Below are 25,196 nucleotides of genomic sequence, written 5' to 3'. Positions count from 1 at the left end.
AATTTCAAATGGTGTGATTAAGTAGGATTTTGCTTTAGTAAGTTAGCAAGTTAGTGAGGAAGTGTTCCCAGTTATTTTGGGAGGTCGCTGCGGCCACTAAGCTATTTAATTTAGGCAGGCTTCAGCTTATTTAGGTAGGCCACACATGCGGAATTTGCCGTGGAGTGTCCCAAACCATGAAATCAGCTTGATACCTGGAAGTAAAAATAAGGGAGACAAGAAGTAGACACCAAATGATACACTGTAGGCCAGCTTTCCAAATATTTATACACAAATAGAAAATGCATGCATTTGCAAATAAAAGAGGTGCTGCAAAGCGCCAAAGCAATTGAAGAAGGGACACATATGACAAATGCAACAAAAAGAGAGTGTTACGGATGCAAAAAGGCACATTTGAAGGATAGCAATAGTCTATTTTTGGATGACAGATTAGGAAAGGTGCACCGGTCCTGGAAGTACCGCAATACCAGGTCAATGCATGGAATGGAAAGAGCAAGCTCTTCTTCCATCTCCCGGTTCTAAAAATCCATATAATATCCACCGATCGCCTGTTCAGATACGTCAATCTGAGCAGCCCCGGCCATGACTGGGGTTCACTTTGAACACTCGGGTCCTTTCTTTGAGGTACACTGCCACCAGCCAAAACCTGATTTTAGCGCTTGAAACTGTGCAAGGGGCGGCTTGGCTCGCACCTGACCACACAATACAGTATAAAACTAAGGTAACGTTGACCACTCTTCATTGGCTTCCAGGTTCTAAGAATCACAAAATCAGAACTGAGAATATGTATTATTTATTCCTAGAAATACTACAGATCTTTAGTGAAAAAAATGGTTACAAGATATTACAATGATTTTAAAAGTACACACAAGATAAATGCAATTCAGAAATAAAAGGGTATAAAAGAAATGACAGAACTGTATCTTACACGTAAATACAAATTCTGGCGTGGGGGGTCGCCACAAGAAATCAATGGTCGCTTCCAGCTCAATCCTGATCCCCAAGAAGTACAAATAGGTATTGAAAGGAGAGGGGTTTTATCTGCATCCTCCCTCATTCCTCCCACCCTTGGGATTTTTAACCATTCTCTTGCTGAGCCTAGGGAAGGTCCATAGATACTGTATAGGATCTTTCCCATGAAGAATTTGTTCCTGCTTTGAAGTAGATTTTACACTTTCCTCAAGTGATAAGAGGTAATTTAGTGGAGGGGCAGAGCACCTTTGGCCTGTTGGCTGTACACTATTGCTCTTCCCCCCAATCTGGTTTATGAGGGGTCTCCGATCTTATCTGACATCCTAACTTCAGAGGAGTCCACAGATGGTTAAGCTGAGGGAGTACAGACCTCAAACTCCCAGGGTCACCTACAGTTTACCCACATATTACATGACAGGTCCTGATCTCCCACATAATAATCACAGGCGACATGATTTTACAAAACATATCAGACATACATTGATTGAACAGATAATCACAACAGGAGGCATACTTTATTTTGATCGATCACCTGATCTGATCATTACACCTCCCCCTTTTAAAATGTCCCACAAAGGCGGTGACCCACGTCACCGTCTCATCAGTGCGCTATTAACTCCATCCTCTGGATGGGTAGCAGTGGTCTCCGTGCTGAGACAGACTGCCACTGATACTGCTGAATCTGTACTAACACTTCCCTATACTTGGCCTCTGTCATGGCACCACCTGACACCATAGCCGTAGCTAGGGTAGGCGATGGGCCTAGTTCCTGCCCCTCCCTCAGGAGATGGCAAACTACAAGCACACAGGTGTCCTCGAACCCATAGTCTGTGAGCACACTGATATAGTGGAAGCTGTGTCCCCTTTTTCCATCCTGGCTGGCATTGACACAGCCTACCACAGCTGTGCGTCAGACTCCTGGGCACGGATTCTCCCCTGCAGCTGGCAGTTTGGCTTGACTCACTGAGATCAGTACCAGACAATTCCGCCACACCCCAAACGGCCATTCCCCTGTGGTGTAGTCATTCCAGAACCTCTGCTTAGCTTCGGCAGCCATAAGGTGACTTTGGGCCAATGCTAGCAGGGATTGTAATGTTCCTTGGAACAACATAAGGTAACCCATAACTACGATGGACATCATTTCAGCCATCACCCTCGTCCCCTGGGACTCGTAACTCAGCACGTTTAACTATACCACAGGTGTGGGGCATTCTCCCAGCATTATATACAGATTTAAACATGTCTTCCCAGTACCTCTCCTGAGCTGACTGACCCCCCTCCCCTTCACTGGGGGGAAGGTCCACTCACTCAACACCTCACACCTTATGCTTGTGTGAGGAGATTCCCTATCTGTGTCTGTGTGTGTGAATTGTAAAGGGGGGCACGTTTCTGCAAGGGGGAATACCAGCAGGTTATTGTCCCCTGTCTTGGACACATCACAGTCCAGTGCTGCAGAGGTTAAAGGAGCTGAGATTAACCCTTCCACTTTGGGAAAAGAAGTAATAGAACACGAGGACATGCACTGAAACTAGAGGGAGGTAGGTTCAGGGGAAATGTTAGAAAGAATTACTTCACAGAATGAGTATTAGATAAGTGGAATAGCCTCCCATCAGAGGTGGTAGAGGCTAAGACAGTAGAACAATTTAAACATGCTTGGGATAGGCATATGAATATCCTTACAAAGAAATAAGGATTAAAAAGGGTTGAGATTACCTGAAGGGTAAAAAAAGGGCAGACTAGATGGGCCAAAGGTTCTTATCTGCCGTCAAATTCTATTTTTCTATGTTTCTATGTATTTATCCCACTATCACGTCCACAGGCCGCCGAATGGGCGACAGATGTCGCCGCACGTGTTCTGTACCATATTGTATTTGACCGCTATTCACACGTGTTGGTTATGCGACGTGCAAATGTAGTCCCGTACTTTTTACGTACCGTACAAAGGCCAAGTGCCCAATGTGAGCATGTTTTCATGTTGCTTCACGCATGTGCATCCCTTACGTTTACGCTGCAGACATTTCACGTTACTGTATGGGCCCAAGCCTAATGCCATGTGGCAATATCTTTAGCCTTACAGTAACCAACAATACTATTTTACAGTTTTACACCGAAAATCCCCTATGCACTATACCCAAACCTTTCGCCAGTGGTTCCCGGAGTTTGATGTTTACAAACAGGCCTTTGCCTACAGGTGTGCGAAAATATCACTCATGCGAATGTGGCAAACAGAAGTGTAAACACTTGTGGCAAACAGAAGTGTAACATAAACCCAGTGTAAATACAGTATACAATTATTTCACACTAGCTGACCTGCCCGGCGTTGCCCGGGAAAACCTTGGGGGTTTTTTTATTTCCAAAATTGCTGAAAAATGTAATCTTACAGTATGCTGTGCCAAAGACCTAAGATTGTAATTTGTTATAGATTCCACCATAATGTTAGAATGTGTTTGCATTGATACTCAATGATGGCAATGAAATCAGGTGTGGTGTTGTTGTGTGAAACACAACGCTCCTGAGTTGAAAACTTGTATGTGTTGATGAATTTCACATCCACTCCTGATATTTAGCACCTATGACATACCCTCCAACATCTGAGGGTCAGAAATCGGTACAAAATCAGAAAGGGACGTGGCCACACCTCTATTTTTATACTCAATGGTACAGTTTCTAGGGTGTGTAATTACAGGCGCTGAGTGCGTGGAGACCGGGGTGGACGTTACTTTCTGTGCCATAATTAATTTAAAATTCACCGCTCTCTGCCACTGCCGCTCCCCTCACTGAACCTGCCTGCAGCAGTCTCTGAGGTCTGGAGATCTGTAAATGCACATGCTCCGGGCATCTCTACCAAACAGTGGGGCAGCCCCTGAGTGTGGGAGCAGGTCTGCAGGCCTGGCCACATGACGTCATGACGCGACGCACGCTACCCGCACCACTGCAATGCACCACTGGGAACGGGTGCAATGGGCCAAATTCTTCCCTACACCCGCCGGACCAATCCACCGATCCAGCCATCGCAATCATAAATGGGTGCATTGATAAGGTTTGGAGTGTAAGTAGTTGAAGAATAAGACTGAGATAAAGATTTGCCATGTTAAAGTGTACAATTTACGCAATAAATCATGAAAAAAAATATATAAGTGTACATAGAAGTATACTCAAGAAATGAAAGTAGGATTAAAAGATAAGTTCTGATTCAAACTGATAATTGTTTGGATGGGGGTGGGTTGCAAAACAAATCTATAGGTGGGGGGTATGGATATTGTGGGCATAATTGGTGTTTGGTACACATACAGGGGGTCCTCAATTGATGGGATTTTCACTACAGTATCACGGTCACAGTGTCACCATAGTGGGATTCCCAATTGGGATCCAGGTGGTCTTTTAGGGACCCTTTACAATCCCGTAGGTCTCTTCTCCTTGAGCCTACGGTCTCCCTTAATGATATTCAATCACTGAGGGAGACTGTAGGCTGGGATTGTAAAGGGGTCCCTAAAAGACCACCTGAACCCCAATTGGAAATCCCCCTATGGTGACACTGTAGTGAAAATTTCTCATCAACTGGGGACCCCCTGTAGGTGTACCAAACACCAATTATGCCCACAATTTCCATACCCCCCTCCAGCTATAGATTTGTTTCGCAACCCACCCCCAACCAAGCAATTATCAGTTTGAATCAGAATTTATTTTTTAATCCTACTTTCATTTCTTGATTGTACTTCTATGTACACATATTTATTTCACGATTTATTGAGTAAATTGTACACTATAACGTGACAAATCTTCATCTCAGTCTTATTCTTCAACTTCTTACACTCATAACATTCAAACAAATACATGCAGCGCTTATGCCCATCGACCAAACATTATCTGTGAACCAAATGAGTCTGGGAAACCCTTAAGGCAGAGCAGTGCCTACCATCCAACTGACTAACAGGGTGAGTGCAGTGTACCCACTTTGTATTGATCAATGGGTGCACTGGCCAGGACAAAGATTTCTCAGTGCAACTGGCCGGGGAGTGCAGAGATGGATATGGGAAAAAAAAAACGGTACATTAGGTACAGTTTTTATTTGCCGGTACAGACTGCTAAATAAACGGCAAATTCTTTTTTTTATGAGTTTGTCTGTGTTGTACAGTTTTAGTGTATGTGGTTGTGTGGTGTTGTATGTATCTGACCAATGCATAAGTGTGTGAGGTGTGCTATGTATATACAGTATGTGTATGTGTGTGTTGTGCCTTTGTGTATCTGTGCAATGTTTAAAGCCCCGTACACACGGGGAGACATATTGCTCAGCAATATATTGCTAGCAATATATTGCTGAGCAATATATTGCTCAGTTTCTCCTTTTCATCAGCGACCAGAGATGGTCGCTGATGAAAAGGAACCTCTGCCGGGGGAGTCGCAGAGGTAATCAGCTGGTTGCAGGAGCATGTTCCTGCAACCAGCGATTAGAATGGGGCTGAAAACGGGAGCGCGCACCCGGTGATTTATCGCCAGGGCACACTCCCATCACTGGCAATATGGTCGCCAGCGACCATATTTCCAGCGATTTCAGCCCCAGTGTGTACACAGCTTATGTGTGTGTTTTGTGTGTTGTACTGTTTTTTTGTGTGTGTGTGTGTGGTGAATGTGGGTGTGTGTTGTGCTGTTACAGGTATGTTATGTGTGTGTGTGTTGTGTGATCTGCCCAATGTGTAAGTGTGTAAGGTGTGCTACGTATAAATGTGTGTTTGTGTGTAATGTGCTGTGTGTATCTGTTCAATGTTTGTTTGTGTGTTCTGTGTATTTTACTGTTTTTCGGTGCATGTTGTAGTGAATGTGGGTGTGTGTTGTACTTTGAGTGGTGTGTTATGTGTGTGTGTTGGGTTATGTGTACAGTATCTGCCAAATGTGAGATGCGCTACATATATATGTGTGTGTAGTGTGCTGTGCGTATCCTGACAATGTTTAAGTGTGTGTGTTTGTTGTACTGTTTTTGGGTGGTGTTGTAGTGTATATGGGTTTGTGTTGTACTGCATGTGGTGTGTTATGTGTGTGTGTTGTTGTGTGTATCTGTCCAATGTGTAAGTGGGTGAGGTGCGCTACGGAGATATGTGTGTCTTGTGTGCATATGTGGTGTACTGTGTGTGTGTGCGTGTACAATGATGTGTGGTCTATGTATATTGTCAATTATTCCTAATTGTTTAAAGCCTTCACCATAATGTTAGAATGTGTCATTCATACTCAATGACAGCAATGAAATCTGGGGCGAAATGTAATAGGGTGCGATTTTTTTCGTAAGAAAAAAATCGCACCAAATCGCACCTTTAAAAATCGCGTTTTTTTGCCACGAATTCGCATATGTAATGAGATGCGAATTTGCGGCAAAAAAGTGCGATATGGTGTGATTTTGGGCGATTTTTAAGTCCTGAAAATGTGCGATTTTCAGTCATGAAAATCAGCACATTTTCAGTACTGTTTGGTGTGTTAAAAAAAAAAAAAAAAAAAAAAACGGCGTGCGGTCCCCCTCCTAAGCATAACCAGCCCCGGGCTCAAAAAGCCGATGCTGGTATCATAAAATCAGAGGGACAAACAAATAGGGGATCCCTTGATTTAATGAAACCAGCACCAGGCTCAAGGTCCAGCGCTGGTTCCCAAAATACAGGGGACAAAATGACTAGGGGTCCCCCGTATTTTAAGAACCAGCACCAGACCCAACCAGCCAGTAGGGTAATGCCACAGCCGGGGGACACTTATTATATAAGGTCCCGCGGCCAAAGCATTATCCCCGTGGCTGGTCAGCATGGGCAGGGGTCCTGGGGAAGTGGGGACCCCCCCAATGAAGGGATCCCCCCTCCAGGACTTAGCAGCCCATGCTGAAAGTCCGGGGCTGTCCCCGATGCCCCTGGGCGGTGGGCATCGGGCTGATGAAAAGTGTAAAAAAAAAAAAAAAAACTATTGTCTTATACTGTAGAACTATGAGTCCCAGCAAGCCTACCCCGCATGCTGGGACTTGGAGAACCACAAGTCCCAGCATGCGGGGCATTAAAGGGCCCGCTGGCACTTGTAGTTCCACAGTACAAAATATAGTTAAATAAAACACACTGACACCCAGAAAAATAAAAGTTTAATACATCCACAGCCCACACATACTGATACTTACCTACCTTGAGCCCGTAGGTCGGTCCCTGTATCCTGGGTCCGGGGCTCCTGGGCTGAAGAGTCCGGTTCCGGGGCCTTGGTCCTGGTTCTGGGGCTGGTCCGGGGTTCTGGGCTCCAGGGCTGATGTCTCCGGGGTCCAGGATCCGAAGTAATCAAAAAGGGGTACCTGAGGAAGGAAATCCTACTCACTTGGTCCCCGGCGACAACCCCGACATCTTCTCCGGCAGACGCGCTGCTCCCGGCTGGTACCCGCTCACGGACTGGAGAGGCGCAGAGATGTTTCATCTTCCGCGCCTTTCCTCCGGATGATTCTATTGGCCGCCTAGCCTTCAGCCTGGTCAGGTAGCCTTTATTGGGGGGGTCCCCACTCCCCCAGGGCCCCTGGCCAGGCTGACTGGTCGGTAGGGATGAATGCTTTGGCCGGGGGGACTTGTATAAAAAGTCTCCCCCCCGGCTGTGGCATTACCCTGCTGGCTGGTTTGGCCTGGAGCTGGTTCTTAAAATACAGGGGACCCCTAGTCATTTTGTCCCCCGTATTTTGGGTACCAGCCCCGGACCTGGAGCCTGGGGCTGGTTGTTGAAAATCGGGGAACCCCTATTTGTCGGGTTCCCTGATTTTTAATTACCGGCACCGGCTCCTTCAGCCTGGTGCTGGTTACAGCTGTGGGGAGGACCCCACACTGTTTTTTTTTTCATTTATTTATTTAAATTTTCCATTTTTTTTACACTGCAGCCTTAAAGCAAATACGACAGGAAAATAAGGTGTATTTTTCTGCCTTATTTTCGAGGGTGTTTTACACCAATTAGCAGCCGTATTTTCAATAGGGCTGCTTAGTAAATCAGGAACCACCATTCTTTTGAATGGTGATTCCTGTCGATGGTGTAGACATTCGTATTTGTAAATACAAATACGAATGAGCCATCATTAGGAATACGAATTGCCGTATTTTCGGGATAGTAAATCCCGAAAATACGAATGTGTAAAAAATAGGTGTATTTCTGCCTACGAATACACCTATTTTTTACAAATTCATATTAGTAAATTTCCCCCTTTATTTTCTAAAAATGTGTATTTTCAAGCTTTACCAGCAGATGGTGCTAATTGATAACATAGACAGTGACTATTCTAATAATAAGCAGTAGTTAGATTTACGTAAAAGAAAATGCTTCACGTGTTTTGTATGCCATAAACAGACCACCGTGAATAGTGTAGAAGGAAATCATATATCACCAGTTTCCCACAGGAAAAATATCAGACATAAATAACAAACTCATTTAGTCATGGCAGCAGCAGCAGCAGTATGACCACACTCCGCTTATGGTGCTGTATGTTACAAATAGCTGAAACTGAGAAAAACATATACATTTGTAATAGTTCTATATAAGGAGGCAGATTCATAGCTTGTGTACATAAACAGGAAACACAAATCTGGTGTATATTCACATATTGGCAGAGATACAGCTTGCAGAGCATACTTGCCTACTTTTGAAAACTAGTTTCAGGGAGTTTATAGTTGGCAGTTAAATTTTGCACAGTGCCCCATTGAGGGTGCCTGTCATGCTCCACCCAAAGGGCGTGTGTAGTTCCTTATAAGGAGAGATTGTGAATGTGGCACCAAGAAGCGTGGGTGTGCACTGCTATATCTGAAAGGAATCTTTTAAAATGACATATCCAAATGTTGATGAGCCCCAAAGCAGTTAGTAAGAGCTACTATACTTGGTACAGTGCTGGGAAATGGTGCAGATAATTCAATGTAAATGTATTTATCTCTCATTCCTTTCCAAAAAATGTAAGTGTAATGTGGGCCAGGTAAAATGAGGGAGATTGCTAGACTAATGAGGGATAGAGGGAGATTGCTGCTATTTCAGGGAGTCTCCTGCAGAATGCAGGAGGGTAGGCAACTATGATGCAGAGCAATACATACAGATGGGAAATTCCATTGGTAGCATTTACACCACCTCTTCCAATAGGTATGAGAACCTCAGCAGCATGACTTCCCTCTTTTCAGTATGATTACTACAGTCTGGACTATGGGCCTAATTCTTGTTGGCTCGGTAAAGCAGTAAAAATCACTGCTTACCGAGCACTGAAACGCTGCCCTACCAAACATCCCCGAATCCCCTCACATGCATCCGCTAGCATGTTGACAACCATCAAATGATTTCTCCTGGCTTTTATTTCCTTCGGTGTCCACCAAAGAGGGGGGAGGTGCTAATGTCCTGCCACATCAGCTGCCCGCCCCCCGACAGGCATCAGCCCACTTGCGCTCCCCTAGTATTTTCAAGGGGATGCACATAAAACGTTGGGTGTTCCCATGGGTGAGCCCTATTTCCACATCCGGATCTCCCTCCCCGCAACTAACGGCCCAGTGAGTGTGTAACCCACTGAAGCCGTCATGGCCTGCACATGCTCAAATACACTAATATGTTACACCCCCTCACCAATCAGACCAGGGCCATATTCATCCCCGTCCGAGTCTAAATGAATCACCGGTACTTATATATTAGTTGGGCGCCCACTAAGCTATTTGCTTAGTTTTCCGCTATGCTCGCCACACTTCGGGCTCGGTGGCTCGCTGCGCTCGCCACACTATATAAAATCAACTCCATGCCGACATGGATAGTGGGGTTATGAGCCTACTAACTATAGTGGGTGCCCAACTAACATATAAGTACCGAATCACCCCCTATGTATACTGATTTTAATATAATAAAGTAGCCCAATAGGAAGCATTTTAGGTTATCCATGTCTGGCGAACAATGGGGTGAACTGTTCACTCACTGAGGTCTGGAATAAACAGATAGGTGTGCTGCAAACTACTATGTTACACTCTACAGCTATAGGCCCTGTGTGCGATGAGAAAAAGTAGGTTGGCACTTTTTGCTGATGATTCAGTGGGGATTGTGGATAGTCGCACTGGACTGTGTGTGTTAGACCACTCGGTGCAGCAATGGGCCCTTCAGGCTGACCCCCCAGACATTTGAGGAGCTGGCAGTAGTGATTTAGTAGCACCTGACATTGGGAAAGCTGAAAAAAGCCAGGTCAGGATACGTGGCAATACCAAAGTGCAGAGCTCTGTGGTTAAACGAAAGACTCTGCCTCCCAGGGTGTGCTCCGAATGTGGCGAGCCTGGTCATGTGCAGTGAGACTGCCCAAAACAGGAAGAGCTGATGGATTGTACTGTGGGCAAAGTAGCTCGGCCGTTGGTCAGCATGGCTGCTGCTTGGGCATCACAAGTGTCCACCCTGTTCCGTGTGCTGGTGCTGTTGGAATGCTGATAGATCTGGTAGTGAGCTCACCAACATCGCTGCCAATGTGGGTTCTCCAGGAGCTAACAAGGTCCTGCCTGCTGTCAGGGTGATGTGCATCCATGGCGATGTTGAGAAGTGTCCATGGGTGTACTTACCGCTGACCATACATGGCCAACCATTAAAGGTGGTGGCTGCAATGACCTCCAGAACATCTTATCCATTAATCCTGGGCAGTGACTTTCCATTGCTGCCGGATCTAGTTACCTTGCATGACTCCGGCAGACAGTTAGCCACCAAGGCCACTCAGGACTCAGAGACCAGAGATTACTAAGGCTTGGCATCTGGGAGAGCTATCAAAGATACTGAACCACCCCAGGAGACCAAGTCTGAGGCCAAATGGAACCCTGTTGGTGAGGGGGTATTATTACAGTACTTTGGGCAAGACCAATGCGATGATAGCAATATGGTACACGCCTTTCCTTTGAGACTGTTAAAGTGGTAAATGATAGGTTGATTGCAGCTTTACCACCAGAGGGTGTGCCATTTTTTCGTGCTAAATAATGATCTGATACTGTATATTGTGTTACTACGTTAAAGGGAAAAGAGTTAATCAGCTAGTTCCCTGAAAGCTTGTGTGGTTGGTATTGAAAGCCGAACAAATACATTTATGGGGAGGCCATTTAGGGGAGGAGAAAACTCTACAACGTGTACAGTTATGGTTCTTTTGGCCAGGCATTTCTGCCTCATTCTAGAGGTATTGTCAGAAATGTCCAGTCTGGCAGAAGACAGTCCCTCAGCCAAAGTTTAGGGCTCCATTGGTAAGCCTACCTATAATTTCCATGCCTTTTGAGTGGAATGGTATCGATCTGATAGGGCCAGTTGAAAAATCTGCTCAAGGGCACCAATACAATACATACATACATACATACATACATACATACATACATACATACATACAGGTATCTTGAGGCTATACCACTGCATAATATGAAATCTGGCACTATTGCCAGAGAGCTACTAACCATGTATACCTACTTGGGAATACAGAAGGAGGTCTTAACAGACCCCTTTAGTTTCCAAGCTTATGAAAGATTTATGCCGATTGTTAAAGGTAGACAGGATTACCACCTCAGTCTACCACCCACAAACAGATGGCCTGGTAGAAAGGTATAACTACACCATTTGTGATACATTTCTGACGGCAAAGACACTGCCCTCTTTATCATTTGTTTAAACAAATGATAAAGAAGGCAGTGTCTTTGTGGTCAGAAATGTACCACAATCCACTAACGGGTTTAGTTCCTTTGAGCTCCTCTATGGGAGAGAGTCAAGAGGGATTAGGATCTATTAAAGAGGGGTGGAAAGAACAACCTTGTCAGGAACCTAATATTGTTCAGTGTGTGTCCCAATTGTATGGCCGTCTAAGGCAGATTGCATCACTCCTGAACGAACATATGGAAAGGGCTCAACAGTGTCAGCAGTCATGACATAACTGCAGTCAACTGGTCCTTTAAACCGGGAGACAAGGTGATAGTGCTTGTGCCCACTACAGAGAGCAAGATGTGTTTTCTGCCATTCCGTGAAAGACACAGATCATCCAGCATAATGTTGTGACTAAACCCGAGGTGGTCATTAAACAAAGACCATATTGCATACCCGAGGCAAAATGGGCAGGGGTACAGCAAGAGGTGGAAGAGGTGCTATGCCTAGTTATAGAGGAGTCAACCAGCGAATGTAATAATTACATTGTTTTAGTACCTAAGCCTTCAGGCGTTTTAAGATTCTGTAATGATTTCCGTAAATTAAATCAAGTCTCTCTCTTTGATTCATACCCTATGATCCTGGTTGATGAGTTGGTAGAAAATTTAGCCAATAGTCAGTACACCTGATTTGAAAAAATGTTATTGGCAGATCCCATTAACAGAAGCTGCTAAGGCAAAAACAGCCTTCTTTACCCCACAGGGCTTATAAAGTTCTGCCATTTGGTTTACATGGTGCCCCAGCAACCTTCCAGAGATGAATAAGTTGCTGTGGCCCCACAGGGAATGTGCAGCTGCATACAGTATTTAGATGACATTGCTATCTTCAGCTCTGACTTGGAATCACACATACCAAAGGTAGATGCCATTTTAAAGTTTCTATGGGCACATAGGTTTATGAGAAATGTGCCATTGGTATGGTGGAAGCCTAGTATTTGGGGTACATTGTGGGCAGAGAACAAGTTAAACCTCAGCCTAGTAAAGTAGAAGCAGTCCTCACCTGGTCTATACCTAAGTGTAAGTTACAACTTAGGACATTTATCGGTCTGGTGGGATATTATTGCAGGTTTATTCGAGATTTCGCAACTAGGGTGGCTCCACTAACTAAATGTCTTAAAAAACAGTCCCCAGACAAGGTAACATGGTCTAGACCCATGGAAACTTCTTGGCAGGATTTAAGATGAATTTGTGTAACGAGTCTGTCTTGCAAATTCCTGACTTAAATAAACAATTTGCATTACAGAAGGATGCCTCTGGGACAGGATTAGGAGCAGTCCTTTCCCAGGAGGTAGGTGGAGAGGAGAAACCTTAGCCATAAGTTACTGCTCAGAGAGCAGTAACTCAACTGTAGAGCAGAAGTGTTTAGCAATTTAGTGGGCCATTAAGTCCTTAAGATATTATTTGTTGGGATGTGAGTTTTTGTTGGACACAGACCATGCAACCTTACAGTGGATGCATACAAACAAGAGGTGAATGCTCATGTGACCCCTTGGTTTTTGGCCTTACAGACATTTAAATTTGAGGTGCAACATAATCTAGGGAAACAGCACCTCAATGCTGATGCCCTTTCCAGAAAGTTTGTAGGTCATGATCCTCCAAGCACCTCTTTGGTGAGGCTAGGGGAGGAGGAAGAACGTGAGGTGGGCGACCTCTGGAAAGTGGTGGAGGGTTGTGTACCTGGGCAGATGACAAGAATAGAGGTGGGCAAGGCAGCGAGCTGTTTACCTGCTGTGAAAATTAAGACCAAGAATGTTATCTGATCCAGTATCAGAGGGAGTGCTTTGCAGCCAGGTAACAGAGCCTGGTTGACTAGAAATCCAGAAATGGGTCTCTGAGGTATGTTTGGGGGATAGATGGGTGGGTTCCCAAACATACAGCTCCAGTCCAGATTTTCAGACCTGCACAGCCACAGGTGGGAACTGGACTGATTGCAGTAGAAGGGATAAAAACCTTGTTCAGTTTGATGATCATGGTGCAGATACCTGATAGGGGCCAATAAGTAGCATGAGGACTTGGACTACCAGTAAAAAGGGTACTTGTGTATTTTGGCGGCGCCCATCGCATCGCATACCATAAGGCATACGATGGTATGCGATGCGACGCGATATCGCGCGATATTGTACAATGCCATACAATTTAAAAATTGTATGACATTGTATATGGCATACAATGCCATACAATGCGATGCGATTAAACATTGTATAAGCACCCTAATGGGTTCTTACAATGTTAAATGCACCCCCCCGCCACCCCCCCCCCACTATAAACGTGAACCCGAAGCGTGGCGAGCGCAGCGAGCCCGCGAGGGGCGGCGGTACGCGTCCTCCGACCTTTTCATACCCCCACTATCCACGTCGGCATGGAGTTGAGAATAGAAAGTGTGGCGAGCGCAGCGAGCCACCTAGCCCGAAGCGTGGCGAGCGTAGCGAGCCCCGCGAGGGGACTCGGATACCTGTGAAGGCCGCGAGGGGACTTCGATACCTGTGAAGGTATACGCGTCCCCTCGCCACGCTTCGGTCTCGCCACACTTTCTATTCTCAACTCCACGCCGACGTGGATAGTGGGGGTATGAAAAGGTCAGAGGACAGGGACCGCCACCCCTTGCGGGCTCGCTGCGCTCGCCACGCTTCGGGTTCACGTTTATAGTGGGAGGGTGGCGTGGGGGTGCATTTAACATTGTAAGCACCCATTACGGTGTTTAAAAGCACCCTTTAGGGTGCTTATACAATCTTTCATCGTATAGGGGTCAAAAATCACGTTGCATCGCATGCCATCGGGTGCATGGCATGCGATGCGATGCGATTAAAACATTGCGCTATGGGAATCGGGGGCGCCGCTATAATACACAAGTACCGTAAAAAGTTTTCATCAATAGTATGGGATTTAGGCACTATAATGAGTTTATTTTATAATAGCAGCTGCTAGGGGAAGGGTATAGTGAGGGCCTTGTATATACAAAGTGCAGCAATATCTGAAACACAAATAGCAGCATTTTAAAACAAATGAATAAATAAATGAATGGTGGGATTGTCTGGAATACGTTTTCAAAAATATTTATTAAAATAATTTCTTAACATAAAAACATAAATCAATATTCATAAAATGTATCTATAATAAAGCACAAATATTAAATTAATAGGGCTTTATGTAATATCAGGAGTGCAACCATGGTGAATGTAGCTAATGGAATATCCAATTTGGCAGATGGAGTGTCCAATTCGGTGAAATAAATTGTGGACCAGAAATAAATGCTGGCTGGTTGTTCTCCTAGGCACCAATCAGAGGCGTAGGGAGGGCGGAGCCACCGGAGCTCATGCTCCAGGCACCGATTGGTGAAATGGTGCCGTCGGCCCGCCCCCCCTCCGCAAATGATCCCTGCATGATACATACAGCGACGGGCAGCGTGTGCCGGTGGCTGCCCTGCCCGGCGCCTGCCTCCTGCCTTGCTGCTGCTGCTCGGTCCGGCAGCCATCAATTAAGCGGCCTGGTCCAGGGGGCAGGGTGTCATCTGCTCCCCACAACCCTACCATCCCAGGCCAGCGCCTCCCGAGTCCCGACCGTCGGAGGGAGGCAGGCACAAAGTGACACCTGCTACTCCATATATCCCATTGGCTGCTCAGCATTTAAGGGATATGGAGTAGCAGGTGTTAACAGAATATGTGTCTGCCTCCATAGTAGGCTACAAAAAGATGGCCTCTGTACAACCAATGGGTTTCCGAACGCAAGGGTGGAAAAAGGGGAGGGCTAATCGATGAAGAGACACCCACAGACTGGAAGAGAGGGCAGAGGTGAGCAGTGTCTCCTAATAATATATATATATATAGATAGATATATATTTGAAAGCCACTCCCCTAACATTACATTCATTCCCTTTCCCTGTGAGAAGCTGGGCCACTTGCTTGTGCCTGTCCCCCAGGCTGAAAGTTGCCAGTCAGCCCCTGTTACAGTGTCTTATATAGCGCAGCAGATTCTGTTACAGCGTCTTATATAGCGCGGCAGTTCCGTTACAGCGTCTTATATAGCGCAGCAGATTCCGTTACAGCGTCTTATATAGCGCAGCAGATTCCGTTACAGTGTCCTATATAGCGCAGCAGATTCCGTTACAGTGTCATATATAGTGTAGCAGATTTCGTTACAGTGTCTTATATAGCGCAGCAGATTCCGTTACAGTGTCTTATATAGCTCCGCAGATTCCACTACAGTGTCTTATATAGCGCAGCAGATTACGTTACAGTGTCTTATATAGCTCGGCAGATTCCGCTACAGTGTCTTATATAGCGCAGCAGATTCCGTTACAGTGTCTTATATAGCACAGCAGATTCCGTTACAGTGTCTTATATAGCGCAGCAGATTCCGTTATAGTGTCTTATATAGCGCAGCAGATTCTGTTAGTGTCTTATATAGTGCAGCAGATTCCGTTATAGTGTCTTATATAGTGCAGCAGATTCCGTTATAGTGTCTTATATAGAGCAGCAGATTCCGCTACAGTGTCATATATAGTGCAGCAGATTCCGTTACAGTGTCTTATATAGCGCAGCAGATTTCGTTGCAGCGTCTTATATAGCGCAGCAGATTACGTTATAGTGTCTTATATAGCGCAGTAGATTCTGTTATAGTGTCTTATATAGTGCAGCAGGTTACGTTATAGTGTCTTATATAGCGCAGCAGATTACGTTATAGTGTCTTATATAGTGCAGCAGATTCCGTTACAGCAGTGGCGTAACTATAGCACCGCAGCCCCCGCAGTCGCGGGGGGGGCGCTGTGCATGTGGGGGCGCTGGGGGGCTACAGTGCTATAGTTAGCCCCCTCCCATCCGCCGCTTGCCCGCCTGCCGCCCGTCCATCGCCCGCCCATCCGCCGCCTTACCTGTCTTCAGTGGTGGACGGTCATTCTTCTGCTAGTGAGACGGACCACAATAAAATGTCCGCCCCCATATAACAGACTGTTCTCCTGAAACTGTCTGCTGTATGGGGGCGGACATTTTGTGTTGGTCCGTCTCCATAGCAGAAGAATAAAGCCAGCAAGGGAGCCGGGACCAGCAAGACAGGTAAGGCTGCGGACGGGGGAGGGGGGTGCGACGGGGGAGGGGGGTGCGGCGTTACAGTGTCTTATATAGTGCAGCAGATTCCGTTACAGTGTCTTATATATTTTAAATGTAACATGCCAACACATGTTAGCCACGCCCCCAATTCATTACGGGGGGGGGCGCGAAATATGCCCTTGCTCCGGGCACCATGGCACCTAGCTACACCGCTGGCACCAATGCGTTTCAGTGTCTTTTTCAGCTTTTTCAAGATGATAAGCAAGGATGGTGTAATGGTTAGCATTACTGCCACACAGCGCTGAGGTCGTGGGTTTGATTCCTGCTATGGCCCTAACTGTGCAGAGTTTGTATATTCTCCCCGTGCTTGCGTGGGTTTACTCTGGGCACTCCGGTTTCCTCCACAATCCAAAAATATACTGGTAGGTTAATTGGCTTATAACAAAAAAAAATTAACCCTAGAATGAATATGTGTGCATGTACATGTGGTAGGGAATATAGGGAATATAGATTGTAAGCACCACTGTGGCTTATGTGATTGTACAAATATTCTCTGTAAAGCACTGTGGAAAATGTGTGCACTATATAAATAAGGTTGGCACAGTCTTATTTTTAAGGCTTGGCACAGCCTTATTTATACCGATTTTTAGGGGGAAATTTACCAATATGAAAAACCTAGTTTTTCGTATTGGTAGTTTCCCTACGACTGCATACGACTGTTTAAGTCGTATGCAAAGTCGTGTTCCGGAGGATCAGTTACAAAGCAGTCATATACGACTGCTTTGTAACCCTCCGATGGTGTAATGATTCGTATTAGCGGCCGTATATACGGCCGCTAATACGAATTATTTCTAGCAGTCTGCACTGATCAGTCAGATCCGTGCAGGCTGCAAGGTGTAAAAAAAAATAGAAAAAATAAATAAATAAAAAAAAAACCGGCGTGGGGTCCCCCCCACAGCCGAAACCAGCACCAGGCTGAAGGAGCCGGGGCCGGTAATTAAAAATCAGGGAACCCGACAAATAGGGGTTCCCCGATTTTTAACAACCAGCCCCAGGCTCCAGGTCCGGGGCTGGTTCCCAAAATACGGGGGACAAAATGAGTAGGGGTCCCCCGTATTTTAAGAACCAGCCCCAGGCACAACCAGCCGGCAGGGTAATGTCACAGCCAGGGGACACTTATAATATAAGGTCCCGCGGCCAAAACATTCTCCCTACCGACCAGTCAGCCTGGCCAGGGGCCCTGGGGGAGTGGGGACCCCCCCAATGAAGGGGTCCCCCCCCTCCAGGACTTACCTGACCAGGCTGAAGCCTGGTGCTGTCCTCGATGCCCCTGGGCGGTGGGCATCGAGCTGATAAATGTAGTAAAAAAAAGATGAACCTATTGTTTTTTACTGTGGCACTACAAGTGCCAGCAAGCCTCCCCAGCAAGCTGGGACTTGGAGAACCACAAGTCCCAGCCTGCTGGGCATTAAAGGGCCCGCTGGCACTTGCAGTTCTACAGTTAAAAAAATAGTGCACAAAACACACTGACACACTTTTAAAATAAAACTTTATTACACACAAAGCCCACACATACTAATACTTACCTATCTTCTTCCCATAGGTCGCCCTGGTCCTGTGTCGGCGTCTTCCTCCATGTCGACGTCGCTGTCGGCGATGGTGTCCCCGTCCGGATCCGACGAAATCCATTTGGGAAGCTGTGGAAGGAAACCATACTCACCTGTCCCAGCGCGACGTAGTCCAGGTAAGGGTCTTTGCAAAAAAATAAACCGAACACCCCGAAACCAAACCGGACTGACGGAGACGCACGGTGTTTACATCGTGCGGCTCCGCCTCCCGAATGCCGCTATTGGCCGCCTTGCGGCCTAGCGGCCAATCAGGAGCCGCTAGGCCGCAAGGCGGCCAATAGCGGCATTCGGGAGGCGGAGCCGCACGATGTAAACAAACACACGTGCGTCTCCGTCAGTCCGGTTTGGTTTCGGGGTGTTCGGTTTATTTTTTTGCAAAGACCCTTACCTGGACTACGTCGCGCTGGGACAGGTGAGTATGGTTTCCTTCCACAGCTTCCCAAATGGATTTCGTCGGATCCGGACGGGGACACCATCGCCGACAGCGACGTCGACATGGAGGAAGACGCCGACACAGGACCAGGGCGACCTATGGGAAGAAGATAGGTAAGTATTAGTATGTGTGGGCTTTGTGTGTAATAAAGTTTTATTTTAAAAGTGTGTCAGTGTGTTTTGTGCACTATTTTTTTAACTGTAGAACTGCAAGTGCCAGCGGGCCCTTTAATGCCCAGCAGGCTGGGACTTGTGGTTCTCCAAGTCCCAGCTTGCTGGGGAGGCTTGCTGGCACTTGTAGTGCCACAGTAAAAAACAATAGGTTCATCTTTTTTTTACTACATTTATCAGCTCGATGCCCACCGCCCAGGGGCATCGAGGACAGCACCAGGCTTCAGCCTGGTCAGGTAAGTCCTGGAGGGGGGGGACCCCTTCATTGGGGGGTCCCCACTCCCCCAGGGCCCCTGGCCAGGCTGACTGGTCGGTAGGGAGAATGTTTTGGCCGCGGGACCTTATATTATAAGTGTCCCCCGGCTGTGACATTACCCTGCCGTCTGGTTGTGCCTGGGGCTGGTTCTTAAAATACGGGGGACCCCTACTCATTTTGTCCCCCGTATTTTGGGAACCAGCCCCGGACCTGGAGCCTGGGGCTGGTTGTTAAAAATCGGGGAACCCCTATTTGTCGGGTTCCCTGATTTTTAATTACCGGCCCCGGCTCCTTCAGCCTGGTGCTGGTTATGGCTGTGGGGGGGACCCCACGCCGTTTTTTTTTTAATTTATTTATTTTTCTATTTTTTACACTGTAGCCTGCACGGATCTGACTGATCCGTGCAGGCTAAAACGCAAATAGAACAGGAAAATGGTGTTCTATTTTCCTGTCGTATTTGCGTGGGTGTTTCACACCACTAAGCAGCCGTATTGTCAGTACGGCTGCTTAGTAAATCAGAAACCACCATTCTTTTGAATGGTGATTTCTGTCGTATCCTATCGATGGTGTAGGGCATTCGTATTTGTAACTACAAATACGAATGTTCCATCTTTAGGACTACGAATTGTTGTATTTTTGGGATTGTAAATCCCGAAAATACAAATTCGTAAAAAAAAGGTGTATTTCTCCCTACGAATACACCTTTTTTCTACGAATCCATTTTGGTAAATGTCCCCATTAATTAATGATCTGATGCATGAAAGGACTTCCTTGGTGTTAGAAGGCACAGAATGTATCAGCTACCAGCAGGTCCAGCCACAAGCTCCATAGCCTTGGGTAACGGATATCTGGATAAGGGATACTCGACCTGTAGCACAATTCATTCTTTGAACTATAGTTTATAAAACTTCATATCGCAACCTGAGCAAGTGTTGCCTGTATGTCCACATATTCCTTTCCTTATATCAAGCCATATGACTCATTTTAGCAAACCATGGACTATATGAACTAGCCAACCTTTAAAATGTTTCTTAAAATATTCTCCCTTAACCTGCTACTTTATGCAGATACAGTATTATAAAACATCTCTGGCTTGATATTGCAGGCAGCAGCAGAACCATTGCAGGAATGCACTGTCCTGAAGGCTCAAGCCGAAAATGTCACACAGCAAAAAAATGAGTGGAGCCCAGAATAGAAAAAACGCCAGATGAAACTAAAAGCTGTTAAGAAACTACCCAAATTGGATAGGTTTCTTCAATAAGTACAACATCTTTGGGTTCGCAAAATGTGGAAACTTTGCCAAGTATAGAATGTACAGATGTCCCTTCAATGTCCATGCTGCATACTTGCCTATCCTCCTGCATTCTGCAGGAGACTCCCTGAAATAGCAGCAATCTCCCTCTCTCCCTCATTAGTCTAGCAATCTCCCTCATTTCACCTAGCCCACATTACACTGTTACATTTTTGAGGTAAAAATGGAATTAGAGACAGGTATTTACATTGAATCATCAGCACAATTTCCCAGTAGCTCTTACTAACTGTTGGGGCTCGTCTACATTTGGATATAAGTAATTTTAAAAGATTCCTCTTAGATGTAGCAGTACACACCCACGCTTCTAGGTGCCACGCTCATAATCTCTTTTCAAAATCTCTCCTTATATGGAACTAGACACGCCCTTTGGGTGTAGCCCGACACGCCCCCTCAATGGGGCGCTGTGCAAAATTCTCCTGCCAACTATAATCTCCCTGAAATTCGTTTTCAAAACTAGGCAAGTATGCCATGCTGGTGTCACACTCAGAAAATGAAGAAATATTAACGGCTTTAGGGCCTTATTCTAGTTCACTCTTTCTGACAAAATCCTTCTTAGATGGATAAAACCATGTGCACTACAGGGGGGCAGATGTAACTTGTGCAGAGAGAATTAGATTTGGGTGGGGTTTTAAAGTGAGATCTATATTGCAGTGTAAATATAAAGCAGCCAGTATTTACCCTGCACAAAGAAAAAGTTTTGGAAGAAAGTCTTGGACCGTCTGCTAAATGTAACTATGACATTGGCAGTTTGTACTTTGCAATTATGTGGTCATCGTGAAGGTTTTGGGCAGCTTCACAGTGGAAATTTCCTGCAAATGTTGAGCTCTTGGCTGAATACGACCCTGTTATTAAGGAACTTTTGTGGAATGATTCTGGTGCTGATAACTATAATGTTGTCACGTCTGAGGGGTGACTTTGAACTGAGGCTGGAGTGAAATGGAAGCTGGGTTCTTTAATTAGTTTGGATGCATATACACAATGCTAAGCACTGAAAGCAATGTAGAGGCCCAAAGGCATGAGCGCAGAAGAAGTCACTGGAAAACTGGAGGACGGAGATAAGAATAGTAACTTAAATGATGTTCAGCTTCAGCAGATGTAGACCATCGATGTTGGAGATTATGGAGTGAGCACTGCAGGTAAGTGTGTAACTCAAGCTGGTACCTTTAACACAGACACTGAAGAGTTCCACCGATGATGACTGTAAATGATGGTATTCACCAATGGTAGTAATATTGATGTTGACTGTCTGAGTGGTGGCTGGCAATGGAGATGGTACTGATATGTGAGCAGGTAATAGTAGAAGTAAGCAATGAAGGTAGCAGGAACGATACATAATCAATGGTACTGGAAACAATGAAGTTTGTACTGGACTTGGCTAAGCCAAGGCAATTTCTTACTGGAGGGAGCCAGGCTGCAGCAAGGTGGTAAGATGCAGATGCTGTGGAAAGCACGAAACACTCAGCGGTAGCAAGATACACTGTTATCCAAAGGACATCATTGCACTAACTGCTTGACTGGGCAGCCTCAGCATGGATATAGGCAGATAGTGCTGGGGATTGGCTGAGGCGGAGTGATGTCAGTATGACCAGTTCAGGATTGGTTGACAGGAGTCATGTGGATGAAGACAATATGGCTGCATCCATCCCGGGAAGGCCTGAGGCCTGTATTGAAGTGGAGACCCTGCGCTGTACTCCCTGATGAACTAGGCTGCATATGTGACTTAGTAGTGGCACCCGCCGGGATGACATCGCAGAAGATGCTGACCACCCGTGCCCAGTGCAAGCCGGACACTGGAGCACTGCAGCGCAGACCTGGAAAAGTAAAACAGTTAAGTCTGTGCTGAAAAAACATCCTTTTGAATCCTTGTGGACACAAAGCAAGACATATCTAAGTGTGATCAGATGAGTGACATTTACAGATACTGTATATAACTGTAATGAGAGGGGCTGTAACTGGATGACAGTTGCAGACCAACAGAAGTACTGAATAAAGAGACATTTCTTGGATTTCGACTGATCACTGATGAAACTGCCTTGGGGCTGTCAGACAAAATTCAGAAAAATGTGTGGCAGCTACAATGGTGTACAAGCTAACATTATAAAGGTAGAAGAAAATGCTTTGTATGTCCATTGTGCATCCCATAATCTGAATTTGGTTGTGAATGATGCTGTAGCAGAAATTCCAGATGTTCAAAAGTTATTTGATGTCTTGCAGAAGTTGTACACTTTTCTAGCTGCAAGCATTAAGTGTTGGAGTCTTTAGAACTGTACCATCAATTTAAAAGAATGTACTGTACTTCCCAATGTGACATTGAAGAAATTGTGCCCTTCTCGGTGGGCTAGTAGGTTTGATGCTGTAATGGCAGGGCAGCATTGATTTGTTGCAGTAATGAAGGCAATAAAACAGATCATTTTAAAAGGAAAATTAGATAAAAGAACTGAGGCAAGGGGCCTGAAGAAAGCCATGGAATCTTTAAAATTTTATTTTCATCCTTGTTATTTGGTACAAGGTCCTGAAATCAGTTCAGACAACTTCTCAGTCCCTTCAGGCAAAAGATGCAGACCTATCAAAATCTTTAAACCTCCTGGCACGGGTTACCAATGACATGACTGAACTAATAAATCATTTTCAGCTAACCAAGGAGGAAGTAGTGGCATTAGCAGAAAATTGATACCAGTTTTTGCAAAAAATGCTCACATGCTACTGTATATAAAATCTCTTTGATGATATGGCCAAACACAAGCCTTTCAAAGACCATGAAGATGCTTTTAGAATTAATGTTTTCCATGCCACACTTGATGTAATTAAAGCACACCTCAAAAACAGGTTTAAAGGTATGAAGGAAGTTGTAGACAGGTTTGGCTTTCTTACACCTGCCAACTTGTTGAAGGCGACAGATGCAGAAGTTGTAACGTCGGCAACAAAATTATGGAATTTTATCCAAAATTTTTGTCAATCTCATTTGCTGAAGATTCGCTCACCTTGAGAACTGTATTAAAGGTGGACATTCAGAAATTAAACAACATGGCTAATTTTTGAACATATGCTAACCGTGGAAAACTGTACTCTTGCATGCACCTTTTGTAATGCATGCACAGCTATTCTATTGTTCTTGACGAGTGGCTTCACGTGAGAGATCATTCGCTAAACTGAAATGAATAAATAATTACCTTTGAAGTAGCATGTCTCAGGGACAGCTGCAAGGCATTTCCAACTTAAGCATCGAATGTGAGGCGGCTAGAAAAATGAACATGGATGACTTTGTTAAAGCTTAAGCACGAAAAAAGAAATTCAGATAGTTTTCCAAAATTTAAATAAAGGGTGGAAGGAAATGTGTAGCAGTGTATGAGTGTATAACGTATTAAAGTTTGTTTATCAGTAGAATTCTTTTTTTCCTTTTTTTATATGTCTTACCAAAATGCTATAATGGGGGGACACAAACTTTTTTGGCAGGGGGTACACAAACTTTTTTGGCAGGGGGGGAGCAAAATCTATAGTTACGGCATTGCTATTTATCCATGCAATACCGACCTTATGGGGCCATGCATAGGTATCACAAGCAAGGAAAACACTGTGAGATTTTGACCTTTAATGTTTTTATGTCTGTATTCCAACAAATACACATACAAATTAGTATATCAGGTTGTACACAATAAAAACACATATACTCATTCAATAATAAAACTATATGATATGTATTGGGTCTATTATGATTACAATGACAATTCCGTCACAAGTGACCGCTGGCACATGAGGTATCCTTCCCAAATTGATGAATGTATATCCAGTCTGACAGCTCTGAAAAAGCTCCCAGAGAGAAGCAGTAAAACCGGTAAAAGGATTACCTTTTGCAACATTTGTTCCTTACATTGGATGACACATCTCAGGTGCCTCAGCACCTTACATTGGATGACACATCTCAGCAACCTCTCTGCCACTTGCTGCACATTGAGGGTTCTGTCTGTTAAGCCAATATAAGCCATTGTTAGTGTACCGGAGGTGCAGCTGGATAACTTCACTCCTCCCTAGGTGCACCACATGGAGATGCACCCTATTCACTGATGTAGCAAACCAAAAGCAGGTGAGACCTTCTCACTATTGCACATCCAGTGACTAAGAGGTTAATGCAGCCAACACTGGGCCTAATTCAGACCTGAACACGGATGGGAAATTTTACAGAGCCTTGTGATCAGATAGCTGCTGCCCAGACAGAGTGAAACCCCACCATGTGCAAGTCTGCAAATTTATTGCAAAAATCTCGCCTATCGGTGGCGAGCAGCAAATCCATAGGTAACTTGCTCACTATCAAATTATTATGATTTTTCCAGTGAGTGAAGTCTGTGCATAACCCTGATCCTTCCACAATTCTGTGACAGAGACAGGCTGATCAATGCTGGAGCTGTCATCACACGTCCTCCATGAAAATGCTTAGGCATGCAGATTTCCTCACACTCCCAGAAAACGGCAGGTTACTACCCACAAATTCCTCTTAATGAACTTGTGAGCAGCTTGCAAAAAGAGCAATCACCAAATTTTCTCACTGTTTGGCCTCGCACCTCCATGTTACAATTACATCACAGCTATAATTGTCTCCTTTTCAGATGCTAGCAGCATCAATTACTGTATATAAAATTCTGGGCACATTGATTTTGTATATAGGTTGGACCAGCTGTTGGACTGGGTTAAAATGGAAAGTTAAAACCAACATGTGAGAACTATAGGAACTTCCCA

General features: G+C 45.2%; 1 pseudogene; it reads right to left on the bottom strand.

Annotated features, from left to right (window-relative positions):
• Positions 1 to 433: 433 nt before the first annotated feature.
• Positions 434 to 593, bottom strand: LOC146066083 (U2 spliceosomal RNA; annotated as a pseudogene).
• Between the last annotated feature and the right edge of the window lie 24,603 nt (positions 594 to 25,196).

Source organism: Crinia signifera, chromosome 3 (genome assembly GCF_055691185.1).
Source record: "Crinia signifera chromosome 3, ASM5569118v1, whole genome shotgun sequence".
NCBI classification, from domain to species: domain Eukaryota; kingdom Metazoa; phylum Chordata; class Amphibia; order Anura; family Myobatrachidae; genus Crinia; species Crinia signifera.
The sequence above is the reverse complement of the archived record's forward strand: the minus strand, read 5'-3'. Positions and strand labels throughout refer to the sequence as shown.